The sequence below is a fragment of the Lepus europaeus genome, chromosome 14 (genome assembly GCF_033115175.1).
Source record: "Lepus europaeus isolate LE1 chromosome 14, mLepTim1.pri, whole genome shotgun sequence".
Classification (NCBI taxonomy): Eukaryota; Metazoa; Chordata; class Mammalia; order Lagomorpha; family Leporidae; genus Lepus; species Lepus europaeus.
In genome coordinates this window covers 22,450,255-22,462,005 of record NC_084840.1, presented here as the reverse complement: position 1 = coordinate 22,462,005, position 11,751 = coordinate 22,450,255, and positions in this window count along the sequence as shown.

The following is an 11,751-nucleotide window of genomic DNA, read 5'->3' as shown; positions in this document are numbered from 1 at the left end:
GTGTTCAGCTTGAAGGCCTTCTCAGGGTGGCCTGCATACCACCCTTCCCCCACCCACGTCACTATTAATAGGGAGTAGCGTCAGAAACTGATCTGAAACCCGGGCGGCCCTTTGATCCCTGAGCAGAGGAGGAGGAGAGAATCGCCGGAAGGGACAGCCCAGGCCGAGGTGAGCCGGTCCAGCCTGCTTTCCTCTGGCTCCGGACGGTGGCAGGCTAGCAGGAAAGAGCTGAGCTATTCTTAGCCAAGGTGTAGGAGCCTGGCGGGCGCTGCCCCAAGGGTCAGAGACAGGAACTGGCCACCCACTCCGGCTGCTTCCCCTCTCTCCCTTGGCTGCCCCTCACACAAGGAAATGACCACCCTACTGCCCCCTGCTAGCAGCAACGACGGCCCAGACAGGGGGCCCCTCCTCTGTCGCTTCAATAGGAAGCACCACTCTGCCTGCCGCTTCTACAAGAGACCTTCAAAAGTGCATGGAGAATGCATATTACGGGGAAAACACTCTGCAGCATATCAAGATTTTTTTTTTTTCATCAAATTAAGCATATCTTTTAACTCCATTCTCCCATGAGCCTTTGGGAGCACGCTGTTACTTTGGTTTGTGGGTGCAGGTAGAGCAGCCATCAGTTTCTTCATAGGACCCTATTATCATCCTCAGATGCCAGGACTGAGGCCCAGAGAGGGGAAGGATTTGCCAGGGCCACAGGGATGTTCAGGAGCTCTCTCGACACCGTGGGTCCCAGATGGGGCAATGGTTTGTAAAAGCTGCAAGGTTAGGCTAAGGCTTCCAAATGCCAATCAGAGGACAAGGGTGCGACCAGACTGTCCAGGGCCTCAGTAACATGGAGAAAATTAGCATATCTCCAGCTAGGACCTCATGGTAAGGGATTTCTGAATTTATGTTCTTCTCTTGAGGCTGTAGAAAAAAAGACCTAGCTTTTATGAAATGTATATAATAGGATATGACAGTCTTATTTTAGTTCCTCATATTTAAAACAATTTTATTGCTAATGCGTGACATTAAAAATATATACCTACGGGATATAACAGAGTGAAGAATCCTCAAAGGAAAATGAAGACTGGGCTTATTCATTAGTTCAGTAAGTCTTCCGAGTATATTTTTTGGCCTATACTGCCCCAGCGCATGCAATATACATAGTTCGCTGCTCTGTTGCTTACAATCAAAAGAGGAAGACAGCAATCAGCTGGTAGATGTGTGGCTGTAGATTAGTAAGAGCTATAGATGAGTTGTTTAAAAGGGAATGTTGAGGGGCCACACTGTGGTGTAGCAGGTAAAGCTTCCGCCTGTGCTGCTGGCATCTCCTATGGACGCCGGTTCCAGTCCCGGCTGCTCCACTTCCGATCCTGCTCCCTGCTCACGTGGGAGAGCAGCAGAAGATGGCCCAAGTCCTTGGGCCCTTGCATCTGCATGGGAGACCCAGAAGTTCCTGGCTTCCGATAGGCCTAGCTCCTGCTGGTGTGGCCATCTGGGAAGTGAGCCAGTGGTTGGAGGATCTCTCTCTCTCTCTCTCTCTCTCTCTCCCCCTTTCAATCAAATAAATAAATCTGTTTTTAAAAAGGGAATGTTGGAGTGGGCTTTAGCCCAGAGGTTAGTGCATGAACGTGCCACTTTGGAATGTCTGGGTCTGAGTCCCAGCTCTGGCTCCTAACTCCAGCTTCCTGTCAATGCAGACCCTGGGAAGCAGTGGTGATGGCTCAAGTGGTTGGGACCCTGCCATCTATGTAGGTGACCTGGGGTGCATTCCCAATCCCTGACTTCAACCCCAGCCACTTGGGGAGTGAACCAAAAAATGGGAGTGCTCTCTCTCACTCACTCTCTTGCTTTCTCATAGATAAGTTAAAATATAAAAATAAAAGAGAGTGCTGGGAGAGAGACTGGAAGGGCTGGGATGGAATGGGACTTACTTCCCATCAGGAGGCCCAGGAAGACCGGAAGATGAGGAGGAACCAGAAAATGAACAGGGAAGAGGAGCAATTAGGCACGGAGGCAGCTTGAACAAAATCCTAACAAGTTTCAGAAACCGGAAGGAACGAGTGTGGTGAAGAGATTGGCGAGCAAGGCGATGTGCCGAGGGATGAGGCTGGGGGGCAGCAGGTTGGAGTCCAGCCCCTTTAGGTCTTACAGGCCATGGTAAAGAGTTTGGATTTTATCTTAGAGGAAAAGGAAATCACTGAAAAGCTTTCAGCAGGGAAATGAAATGGCCTGGCTTTAATTTTAAATACATTTCTCTGCCTGCTGTGTACGGATGAGAATGAAAATGGTCCTAGGGGGACCAGACTGGAGGCCAATGACATTCCAGGTGAGAAATATGGTCGCAGTGAAGTGATAAAGATGTGGTAGGCTCGAGACCACCTTAGAGAAGGTCATGTTCTACTTGTCAAGCAAACGGGTGCGCATGCGTGCACACACACACACACACACGCAAATCAGGGCATCTGGCAAATATAGTGAAGGCATATGTCTGGACAGAGTTTTGGAGAGGAGAGCTGAGAACATTCCAGGACCATCCCAACTCTTCGGTTCTAATCCTCTGGCATCTCCGTGGGGTCTTTACATGGTCACTCTGTTTGCCCCCTAGGTCCATCCAGCTACAGAGGACCCCTCCAAGCCCTGCCCTTGTGTCCCTGACCAATCCTCCCAAAGCCCCCCAGGTACGGGATGGCCATCTCTGGAGAAAGCACACATCTGGGAAGCAGCTGCCTGGCCACGCTCACAAAATCATCTCCTTCTAATCCAATCGAAGCTGGAATGGAGACGAGGCGTGGGGACCAAGGAAAAACATGAAGTCTGCTCATGATGGGATCTGGGTAGAGCGTCAGGGGGCAACACCCCAAATTTTTGGAGACGGGCCTCCAGGGTAGCCATTAAGATTTCAACTGGCCTCTGTGTCTTCCTCTGATCCCTGCGAGACCAGATGTGTCCCACAGCTGCACGCCATCTGCTACCCTCCACCCCAGAGGAAGAAGCTACAGTTTGGAGCGTAAAGAAGTCAGCGGGGGAGAGGGGCGGGGAGGTGGGGGGACGGAATGGTGCGGGAAGGGTGAGCTCTTCCGTGGCTCTGGAGGGCTAATTGTGAGAATGAAGAGCCTAGACTTCCCACGACGTGGGCAAACAGCCTGGCAGTCATCTGCACAGTGGCTCCCCCAAAACCCATGCTGGCGTGGGAAAAATGTTCAAAGAAAACTCACTGTGCTGGGCTTTCCAAAGTCCTGCCCTCCTAGATGTCCCGCGGATGCTGGCTTACAAACCGCGCCCTCCTTACTGGGTCTGTTCTCTGCTCTTCCTTCCCCTCTACCCCGAGCACACGCACCCCAAGTTCCCAGCCTGAGTCCTCACGAGCGGAACAGCATCTAGGTCCAGCTGACACATAATCCTCCCCACAGGGAGAAAGCTGCACTCCCACCCTGCGCATGATGTGACCGGCCCCCTCCCTGTGCTCCGGGGCTCCGTGCAGCCCAGACATATGGATCTTTTTAGAGACTTATGCAACTTGGCAGCCCCGTTTCACACCCTCCAAGCCCTGCTCCTCTAACACTGCTCAGCTGGGAGTGCACCCGGAGAGGGAATGAGCGCATCCACACGGGCCCTTTTGTTCTTGTTCTTTCCTTGTCATTTCTCCTGGCAACTCTCTGCTCGATCTGGAAGAGAAAAAGTGTTCCTCTCCTGGCTCAGTCTTTGGCTGAAAACAAGAAGGAGTGGAAAATGAAAAAGAGTCAAATAAGAAGAGAAAATGAGAAGGAAAAAAAAAAAAAAAAAAACAGGAACACAGAGCTGCACTGTGTTGGTTCTCGTTGGTTCTCCAAGACAAAGACTGGAAATCCTTCAGCCAACAACATGCTCCGTCTTGCTCCTCCTCCTGGCAATGTGAACGTAGATTCCAGCCTTTGTGCACATCCTGGCTTTGTGCAGTGCACAACCTGAGCGCTATCTGCTGCAACCCTGCCTCCTCCACCACTTAATGCAGCCTGAGCCTCTGGTGGGTGAATCCAGCCTTGGCTAAAACATGTCTGGGAAGGAGAGCTAACACTTCTGCTGAGAGAAAAAGATCTCCCTGTTCCGTCCAGCAAGACCCACAGGAGGCTGGCATGTCTTAGGGGAAAGGACACGCTTGCTGCCCTGGAAGGAGGAATGATTTCCCCGCTCAGGGACCAGCAGGCAGAACCTCCACCACTCCATCTTTCTCTCCCAGCAGGATCCCTCTGGGGACGGTGTGGGCTGCAAAACGCAAACCTTAAAGGGTGGGGCCATTTTGGATGAAGACCCTAAGCTAGGAGGGGTCCAAGAGATTCCCAAGAATCGGGCTGTCCTGGAGCCGTGCCCCCTTCTCCACCCAGGAAATGGTCTCTTCCAGGCTGCAGGACCAACTCAGAACTGAGACGTGGAGAAGTGAGAAGTGAAGACTGTTTGGCCTTTATCTTCCAGGACCAGACCTGGGCCAACCACCTGATTTTATTTTTGAGGGTTTCACGATGGGAGGGACCTGTACAAAGCTCAAGGGGATAGTTTGTGCAGATGTTTCCTTTTCAGCCACATTTTCCTGCCCCATGTTAAAAATAGCCACCTTCTTTGCTTTGACGTCCATAAAATGTATGTCATGAACCCTCTCCTTTTGGGTTGCGGAGGTGAGGGCCGTTAGGCGGCTGGTCTTTATGGTCTGTGGGACCACACACTAGATCCAGTCTTGGGTGCAAAGAGATCCAGCCCCTTGAGGCCATCTGTAGAGCAAGGGGCATTGCTTCATTCAGCCTACTCCAGAGCTGGAAAGAGAGTGCAGACAAGGAAGGATAGTTTGCTAAGTGGCCCCGTTTTTGTTTTCCTGAAAAAATCCTTCATCTCTGAGCTTTCTTGAGTCAATTACAGCCCCGCTCCCAGGGTAGCCTGATCTTGCTTTGATAGTAGCCTGGCTTTCCCGGAAACATAAATACTGCCCAGTAGCCCTCATGAGCGAGGCTGCAGCAGGCCTGCAACAACAGGAAGAGTTCTTGAAAGCTGACAAAAGACGCGGGGAAACAGGCAGAGACAATAGCTGCCATACACACTCGCTCACATCCACAAACAATGGATTTCTGATCCTTTCTCAGGGAGCCGCTTCCCAAGGCGTAAGGGCCCAGGGGCCCTTGTCACTGACACAGTCACCCTCTAGCCAAGCCATTTGCCACTGTCACATCAGCCATAGGCAACCCAGGGCCTGACCCATCCAAAGAAAAGAACTACGATTGTTAATAATCACTGCACTGTTTTCCTTTCAGGGAGTGAAAATGGCCAACTATTCATTGGTAAAAGTAACACGCACTTATTGCAAAACACAAGCTTATGTGCTTATAGGAATGAGGACGAAAGTGAAATTCACCCATAACTCCACTGCCCAGAATAATCGTTGTATATATATGAGACATATAGCGCCACCCACACTGGCTTTTCCCCTGTCCCCAACCAGCCTCACAGCCTCTTATGCCACTCGCATGTCCGGTCACCAGCTCTGCCCAGCTGTAGCCATCACAGAAAGCTTGTGGATTACGTGTGAGTCCAGCTGAAGTCACACATCTTCCTCTCTCATAAGCTGGTCCCATAGGGTGCAAAACCTGGGTGGCAGACCTGGGACCACGCTTTGAGGGGACACGAGGCATTGTGTTTTACACCTGTTTCCTGAACATGGCCACATTTCTGCCTTTAACGCTATCCCAAGAGGTCTGGTGACCTGGAGGGTCTGTGCTGGCCGAACAGCCCGGGGTGACTCCTTTCTAAGGAGCAGCCCACCAGCTCCAGGGGAAGAGAGGCATTTTCAGAAAGAACAATCACCGCCCCCCCCATCTGTGCATGTGTATGTGTACACATACACAAAGATAAGTACTTTGAAAACCTCCTAACTTAAATACAAAGGAAGACATAAATGATTCACAAGCAAGTAATAACTGCAGATAAAAATATTCAAGATAAGTGCAGATTAACAAGACATTGGGAATTTTATCAGTGACAGTTTAAAGACTTTGATGAATACATTTCCTAGGAAAATAACAAAATTTACTTAAGTTTTTTTTTTTTTAATCACAGAGCTCTCATAACAACTACAGAATTGGAAGCAATAGTCTAAAATAGCCCACACTGAATACCAGGCCCAAATGATTTTACAGGCAAGTTCCAACAAATTTGTACAAAGAGGCAATCATCTCAACCTCATAAAAACTCTCCCTGAGAAGAGCAAAGAAAGAAAGAAAGAAGCACTCTCCAACTCACTTTATATGGATTTTTGTAACCCCAATGCCAAACCAGATAATGACACCAAGTTAAGGAACAATTACAGGCACATTTCCTTTATGAATATAGAAGCAAAAATTATAAATAGATGATTGTATTAGCAAATTAAATTCTATAGTGTATAAAAATGTAATACACCATGACAGAGTTGGCTTTGACCCATGTCAGGAAATCTAGGAATGTAATTCACCACACTACCATATTAAAAGAGAACAACCATACATCATTTCCATAGATGCAGATAACGCAGTTGAAGAGATCACTATAAATTCATTATAAAGAAAATATCTATTCGTAAATTAGGAATGAAAGACACTGCCCTCAGTATGGTAAAAAGCACAGGTGGAAACTTCAGCAAGTGTGGAAACATCACTGGAAGTGCACCTTCAAGGTCTGGAACGAGGCAGGATCGTGCAGGGTCCTCACAGTTTTCATCCTTAACTTAGGGAAAACAAACCAGAGGCAAAAATCATCGCTATTTGCACTTTATCTTATCATTTATATAGAAAGCTCAAAGGATTCTACAAATATGTAGAAATGATAGGAGAATGGAACAAGGTATCTCCAAAATGATAAATACAAAACCGTGAATTGCATCTTTGTACACCAGCAATAAAAATAATTAAAAAGGAAATACGATTTATAATAGTCTTAGAGAACATCAATTGCCTAGGAATAAATGTGACAAAAGATGGATTAAGCCCACTACAGGGAAAATCATAAATTTTAAAGAAGACTCAAACAATGAGATATTTACCAAGTTTGCTGAATGAAAGATCCAGTTCTCTCCAAATTAATCTATGGAATAGTTTTGGTCAAAATCCAAAAGGCTGTCCGGGAGAGGAACCTGCTAAGCATTATGTTCGGAAGAATAAAGAGCCAAAACTATCCAGGTCCCTTCTGAAAATATTAAGGAAGGGAAGATTTGCTGTAAAGGTATCAGGGCCTATGTAAAGCTGAGTGGACAGGGCAGTGGCAAAGGCATGGGATGTACATGCTGCCCAATGGAGACAGAACCCAGACCCACATATATAGGAAATGCAGGTCCATGACAGAAACAGCATGCAGAGTAGCAGGGAGAGAGGAGACTAATCAGGAAATGAAGCTAAGAATATTGTTACATGCATAAAAATATATGGAACTAGATTTATGCCATTTACGTATCTTGCATCTCTAAGTTCCAACCTCACCCTCCAACACTCTTCTCTGTAATGCTGGGAATAACGTGTGCTTGCTCCATTCCGTGAGAATACCCAGTTCTTCTTCAGAGGACATGAAAATCAAACCTGATGGGTGAAATTCATTAGAGGTGTTCACTATAGATAATAAGGAAGCAAGTAATTCATGAGACAGGCAGAATTCAGAAGATGTGCTAAAAATAGTAACCTGCAAGAAATGCAAAAATGGGATAAATGAAATATGTTACAAGAGATGAATTAAGAGTATCTGCTTACAGATGGAGAAGGGCAGGCCCTTGAAGGAGGGGGACAAGAAAGGACCCCTGTTAGGACGCGGTCTCACTCTGCCTCTCTCCAACAAGCCGTGAATCACAAGGCATAGATGACAAACCTTGGGCCCAGCAACCGTGCCATTCCTAAACTGTCTTCCTATTTGTGACACCATTCTGGCACCTACAGACTCTGTCCCAGAAATGCTGACAAAAGGGATGGCTGCCCAGAAGGCTGGTCAGCTGGGAGAGTGGATCTGAGACCAGGCCGAGGCGTCCTCACACCTCCCAATACAGCAAGCACACGTAGGTTCCAAGCATATTCCGTCTGCTGATCTCCTTACTCCATCTCACTTCCAGTCCTCATAACCACCCCACAACCCCAGAAAAACACAAGACTCGGAGTTGCAGTATTTTAACCCTGTCTGCACCCTATTCTAAAGGTGTTAAAGTATACCAACTCTTTCCTCCTTTGTTCTGGCTCTCTGTTTTTAAATAGATTCAATAATGCTCCTGATTTTATTATCCTTGTTTGATCAAAGCCTTCCTGGTTGGTGGAATATCCTCCCATCAGGGAAGTAGCCACTGTATCTAGGTCATTTCCCATAGGGCACTAGGGCTGGGGGTCAGCATGTCACAAATTGCAAACTCCCCTGTCAGCTGGCCTCCACTTGAGTCCTGCCAGGTGAGGGCACTGGAAGATATTGAGAAGAGAGAGAAAAGGACCTCTGCTGGGATGCAGTTTCACATCGCTTCTCTCCAACATCTGAACACCTCCACCACCAGGCTCCCCTCCCTCCCTGCTGAACTGGAACCCAAACCCTGAGCACTTTGAAAATAACTTTGCAACATGGGAAGCATCTTAGTTTCAAACTATGAAGTTGGAAAGCCAAACTGAACAAATGTTTAATTACATACCTCCAAAAGATAAACTTGTGAAATGCCGTACTTCCATAGTTGTTCATAAATCCAATAAAGACTGAAATATAACAAGAAAGAAATAATATTGAACTCAGAATTATTAAAATTCTTACCACAATGGTTTGAATGCATCCTCTAAATTTCACGTGTTGAAAACGTAATCCCCAAGTTCCTATGTGAATGATATTTGATGGTGGAACCTGGGAAACGGATTGGATGACCGCTAGCGTCTGCCCTTGGCCATGGCTAATCCATTCATGGGTTGAAGGCTTATGGGTTATCAAGGGGGTGCTTTGTTATAAAATCGACCACCCCTGGCTGCTTGCTCTGTCTCGCCATGTCGTGATGCAGCAAGAGGGCCCTCACCAGATGCCTAGCAGCCACTGAAACCATGCTCTAGGAAGTCCCAGCCTCCAGAATCATGAGGAACATGAACTTGTGTTTTTTCATTAATCACCCAGTCTCAGGTACCTTGTTATAGCAACAGAAAATGGACTGAGGCTTTTACCTTATTTTTTCACATTGAAGGAATTATATTAATAGAGGATGAGCTCTGTGTGTGTGTGTGTGTGTGTGTTGGGGTGGAGTGGGGTAAAGGACATTAAATAGTAGTAATGATCATGACCCACAAAGATATATAAAGGGCCCAGCCATGTGTATCTGGTACACCCTGGCCTCGGTGTGGTGTAGCCAGCATCCTCCTACAACAATAGCTCATGAGACATGGCAAGGGAGCAGGGATATGGAGGGGCATCCCAGGCTAGACCTTTGAAGAGACAACATAGCTCAACTCTACCTGGCTTCTGAGAACGCATAACGCTGGGGTCCTTGGGTGCACTTGTGTCCAGTGGCCAGAACCTGTATTTGTGGGGGTCTGGGATAAGGATGCGTGTGTTTGGAGTGACGAATCTTAGCACTCCTGGGAAATATGTAGTTGTCAGTCATCTAGCTTCGTGGTTTTGGTGCCATCCACAGCTTCACAGTCCAAAGACTCCACTCTGGTCTCCCACACCTCGCCTCCTATGTTCCCTCCCCAAAGCACTCCTTTCAACCTAGCATGTCTTCCCTTGGTGACCAGGTCTTCTTGAACACCAGCCTGTGCAAGAATCATGAAGAGTACTTGTTACAACAGCAGATTATTGGCCCTCATCCTTGAGTCTGACTCTGGACCATGCTGCGTAAAACTCCCCTCCAGGCACCGGCACTGTGGTGTAGTGGGTAAATGCTGTCACCTGCATTTCTGGCATCCCAACAGATGCCAGTTTAAGTCCCGGCTGCATGGATTTCAAATTGTTGTACCAAAATAGGCCTTGCTTTTAATTCCATTCCTCCTCAAACTCGTCCCTATCCTCACTCACAATGCTCTCTCAAGCCATTGTGTCAGCTAGCTTCTCATAGATGCTCACTCTGCCACAGCATAGGGGCCGGTGCTGTGGCATAGTGGGTAAAGCCGCAGGCTGCAGTGCCGGCAACCTTTATGTGCTCTGGTCCCAGCTGCTCCACTTCCAATTCAGCTCTTCGCTGTGGCCTGGGAAAACAGTGGAAGATGGCCCAAGGGCTTAGATCCCTGCACCCACATGGGAGACCCAGAGGAAGTTCCTGGTTTCTGGCTTCGGGATCAACCCAGCTCTGGCAGTTTTGGCCATCTGGGGAGTGAACCAGTGAGTGGAAGATCTCTTTCTCTGCCTGGGCCTCTCTGTAACTTTGCCCATCAAATAAATAAATAAATCCTCAACAAACAAACAAACAAACAAAAACCTCCCCTCCATGGAATCCTTCATTCTCTCTCTGTGCTCCCAAAGGTAGCTAAGAAGTTCAGATACTGGAGACAAGGCCTTGCCTCTGTTTCCCATTGTCCAGCTATAGGAGAAAAATGGCATTCAAAGCAGCCAGAAGAAATTTCTGGAAACAAAGTTAGAACTAAGTGGGCCAACCTGGTTTGCACATCACAACCAGGATGACAACCCCATATTTCATTCACAATTTCACAGTGCTTGGGCCTGAAGGAGCTCAGGGGAATGGAGGGTATGGTGGCATTGGAGCTGACTCCTTTTCCCTGTGTATCAAGAGTCCCTTACTATGAAACTTAAAAACACTACTAGTCGAACAATACCCTATACCTTGTGTGAGTGCAGCCTGTTGAAATCCTTGCTTAGTATATACTAAGTTGATCTTCAGTATATGAAGGTAATTAAAAATGAAACTTGATAAAGGGCGGGATGGGAGAGGGGAGGGCCATGGGAGGGAGGGAGGTGGGGGGGGAGCCACAACAATACAAAAGTTGCACTTTGTAAATTCACATTTATGAAATAAAAAAAAAATTAAAAAGGGAAAAAAAAAAAGAGTCCCGAGGCCCAACGGCTGACTGAAAAATGCACATTGTAGCCCTTTCTGTCCCCAGCTACGGGCCCATGAGGTTGCATGTGGTCAGATCTGAATTGTCATTTGCACTTTGAAACAAATCCATACTGTGCCATTATGTTCAATCACAGTTGCACATTAAGCCTTTGCTTTTATCGTGCGATGAAACGCTTTGTTCCCTATCTAAAGGATCCTTTGGCAACAGGGTCACCATAGGGAGAATTTGGTTTTGGTTTTAGACCAGATTCCCTTCTCTGGTGCAACTCAAATTGACATAGGTCTGAGATAGACCAGAAAGAGAAACCGACTTTCCTAATGCCAGGATCTTCAGGGGTAAATCAGAAAGGACCCCAGGGTGTTGGTCTGATGGTCATTCCCTCCACACACCTCCCCCGCCCCCAGACTTGTGTGGCCCAGACTCCTCTGCCATCGACTGCCTGGCCTGCCTCTCCCCTCCTGCAGTTTGCAGCTCACAATCTGTGCTGAGGCTGGCTGCCCAGCTCAGAGTCTGCAGTGGGGTTCACCAACCTCAGGATGCCTAGGGAGGCATAGGCGTTTGGGGATTTATCAGGTTGTGGAGGGTGGGGTTGCAGGAAATGGTTTATTTAATGGGAGAGCAAGGTGAAGCCCCTAGAGGCTTAAATGGAGGGTTGGAGAGAAAATAACTGGGAAGAAAGCAAACCAGGCCTGGGGCAGTCCTTTGTCCCAGGATGGTGACTATCTGATCTCCAACTTGTGCAGGAAAA